Consider the following 3,639-nt stretch of genomic DNA (forward strand, 5'->3'; position numbering starts at 1 on the left):
TGAGGCACTGCAGGTTCCCTCCTGTGCCAGGCTGCTGAGCTTTCACAGAAGATTTTTACCCTCACAGCAGCAAGGCTGGAGAGCTCCAGCTAAAACCACCATCCCTAGTGCACCTACACCATGAACTGGTCATGTCCTATGTCCCATGCTGGGGGAAACAATTCCCAGTAAAAGGGATTCTATTCTGTCTCTGCTTGCCACCATTTCACCAGTTTATCCTTCAGAAACATTCCATTTTGTCTGCTTGCAAAATTACTCCTTAGAATATTGATCCATACGGGCAGTGGCTGGGCTCTGAACTCATTCATTAGAGAAGGATTAAGGTGGGCAAGAGTAAAAAAACAATAGCATTCTTTGGAGTATATAAGCAGTGTGTTAGAAATTAAGCACCACAAAAGTGAGTCATAGGGTAGAACAGATCGATGGCAAAATTCAAATGAATGCACTTGCAGCTATCAAGTGATCCAGAAATGCTGATTCTCCCTGCAGGGCAAGTGCTGTGCTATAAAGGAAACAAAACAAAAATGAATTTATCATTCTGTTCTTCACTTGAAGCAAAGTGGGAATACTTGATAAGAAAAACGTATAAAGTTGAAAAATAAGATTAATGTAAAACAATTTTGCTTTGCTTTTTATCCTGTTGTTCACAGTGAGCAATGCTCTCTACACATTAGTAGTCCACTATAAACCAAGAAAAGTTTCAACAGAAATCTCTAGAGAAGTCTGGACGGCAGAAAGGGAATAAAACCCCAAACAAACAACAGACCTGCTTTCCTGCCCTGCATGGATCCTGCTTCATTCCTGCCTCCAGGAGCAGGGAATGAGCCTGTGTGCTAATGAGACATCCACACCTCATCCCTACCTGAAACTCCCCAAACAAAGGGCAGTGAGAACAGACGTAAAGCTGCTTTAAATTCCACCCTGGGATAAACAGGATCCAGCCTGCTCCAAGGCTTGGGACTCAGAAAGGCAGCCTGGAGTCCTTGGGTTTTTGAAGACATTTTTATTCTGCCTCCACTGGAGGTGAGGGTTGACTCCATAGCTCAAGAGCCTACTGAACAACTTGGATGCATCTTTTTGGACATTGATTTTAATGTTTGGAATTACTCTGCTGAAGGTCTCACAGCAAATGTGTGCAGAAAGAAGAATGATTAAATAACTCCTGTTTACCTGAGAAATCCCTTCAAGGATCTGATGCCATTTCTCTGATTACAAGTGATTTAAGGCATAACTGTATAAAATAGCACAGCATGCTGTGTGACTGGTCTTTCCCCACACGTTTTTCAGACAGGATGCCTTGATCAGAGCCATGGAGCAAGAGACACTGGAGAGAGAAATTAAGTAAGAAACTAAATGAGGGGGATTGATTAGTACAGCCAGCACAACATAAAAGAAATAACAGTTTAGATGAAGGAAAAAAAAAACCTGTAAAAATGCTGTCACATGGTATTTTTGACCCCTGTTTTTCTGCATGACTGGGATTGTCCTGGAATTCCATACCCTGCTTATCCCCAATTTTAACAGCTGATCTACATATGAAGCAGCACAAACCAACCCAGTGTAAATCAACAGACTTTAAATAAGACCATGGTTTGTCCAAATAAAAGGATCTATGGCATACCTATTTTCAAACCTGAAAATAATATAGCAGATACATTAAAGAGGATCTGACTGCAGTTCAGTCTCCTCTGGGCATCGAGATGTAAACACACTTGTTCTGCATCACAAATAATACACCCGATCAATGCTCAGCCTTTGAAAAATCTTCAACCAACTTTCCCTCAGAATGATCAGAGGCAATCACACTGTGGGTTGCTGCTTAAAAGCTTTTACAAGGATGCTCACAGTAGATTCCACGTGGCTTGAATACCTGCTGTGGTTATCCAGAAATGTAGGGATGCTGCTGGATGCGTCCCACCCAGATTTTGGTAACCCTGAGAAGAGATCAGCTCCATGGGCTGAGGCTGTAATGCCTCTTAAAAAGACAATTTTTGGAGTTAAACAGGAGCACCAGGCTCAGCAATTACAAAAGAACATCTACTAAAATCAATCTAAATATCTAGATTTCCAGATTGCAGAAACAAAGAGCCAAGGGCTCTGGTGGCAGCTCAGTAAAATCTGCAAGGGGCTGTCCTGCAGCACTCCCAGGAACCACAAACATCCCAGAGACACTCCCTGAGCCCAGGGCAGGAGGAGCAGGAATTGCTGACAAATGGGTTTCATTTCTTTAGACACACATACTGAACTTGATGGTGATTTTACATTGCACAGGGGGTTACAAACATAAATACCAACATGGCACTGCTACAGCCACACTTAAATCTAACCCTAAAGTGTCTTCTGGCTCACAGAACAGCCCTTCAGAGACCAGCAGTGCTGGGGTTTGAAGGATGCATAGTCTAAGCCTGCATTTATTAGAAAATCTGGCCACTCATCCTGCAGCCTTCTAAGATTTGCCAAACTGACTTGACTTCAAACAAGCATGATCAGCACTCACTCACTTTGTGCTGATATAAAAGCAGAACTCAGCTCTGTGATATTGCTGCACTTGGCTCTTAGTCTGGTGCATAAAAATTATTGATCAATTTGCAGACCACTTGGAGAGGCAGCCTGAGGAGCTGAGCACAGATACCCACAGAAAACATGGCAATTCCATAGATATCTTAAAAGAACAAAGAAAGGTAAAAGTTTGTGTAATATTAGCCAATGAGTTAAATAATATTTAGATTTAAATAATAAAAAGATAGAACTCTAAGGTACAGAGAAACTTCTTCAAAAAGGGGAAAGTTTGTCCCTGGAAGAGAGTTGTCCTCAAAATTACAATTAATTCATTTACAAAAAGCTTTTCACCTTTAAAGGTAACAAGTGAAGCTATGCCAGTTCCTTTTATATCTACACTATTTAAAAAACAGAATACTCATAAACTTAGAATGTCAAACCTAAATTTTGACCATAAGTGGGAGCAACACTAAATCCTCCCCCAAAGTTGCTTTGGCCTTGCTGTTTTATTCATGATAACCAGAAGTTATGGGACAATTACAGAGTTCATAACCCAATGCTACAGTTATAAAAAAAGATATTTCTTTCATTCTGCCTAAAATTGACTTTATAAAGCATCAGTTATTCTAAAAGTTGCAACATCAAACTTGATATATCAGATTCTGTCATAGCAACAAAAATACTCAGTGATTCCTTCAATAAACCTCCTCAGGTAATTTATTCCACAAGTTCTAAAACCCATTTAGACCTTTGCATCACAACTCATTGCATGAATTAAATACTGCTCTTTCTTAAGGTGAGAAGCAGCTGCTGCGACTACAGAGACTTTGTTCAGTGCAGGCTGAGAAAGTGCATGGCCCTGAATCCCAATTCCATTTGGATGTCAGGGCAAAAATACTGCAGGAGGCCTTGCTGCCCTGAGCAGGTCACATTGCTGGGAATGTCTGAACAGACTAAAAGTTTATAGACCCTCGTTTTCTTCAGCAGGAGAAATCAGAATAGTTGGTGTTCAATATTTAACATCTTCCCCCACCAAATTTACACTTAAATAAAACATTAATGTACATACTATCAGTGGGAGGGAATAGAAAATAAAAACTGTTGAGATGTTAAGGCTTAAACACATCATTATTTCTTATT

The 3,639-nt window shown here is 40.4% G+C and overlaps 1 long non-coding RNA gene across 1 annotated transcript; it reads right to left on the reverse strand.

Moving 5' to 3' along the window:
• Positions 1–267: 267 nt before the first annotated feature.
• Positions 268–2,657, reverse strand: LOC306809805. Its single transcript, XR_013776306.1, has 3 exons — positions 2,502–2,657; positions 1,171–1,324; positions 268–502 (listed from the first exon to the last, which is right to left on the reverse strand). It is a non-coding gene; the product is annotated as an uncharacterized lncRNA (long non-coding RNA).
• Positions 2,658–3,639: the final 982 nt, after the last annotated feature.

The sequence above is a fragment of the Erithacus rubecula genome (genome assembly GCF_903797595.1).
Source record: "Erithacus rubecula genome assembly, chromosome: 18".
Lineage (NCBI taxonomy): Eukaryota > Metazoa > Chordata > Aves > Passeriformes > Muscicapidae > Erithacus > Erithacus rubecula.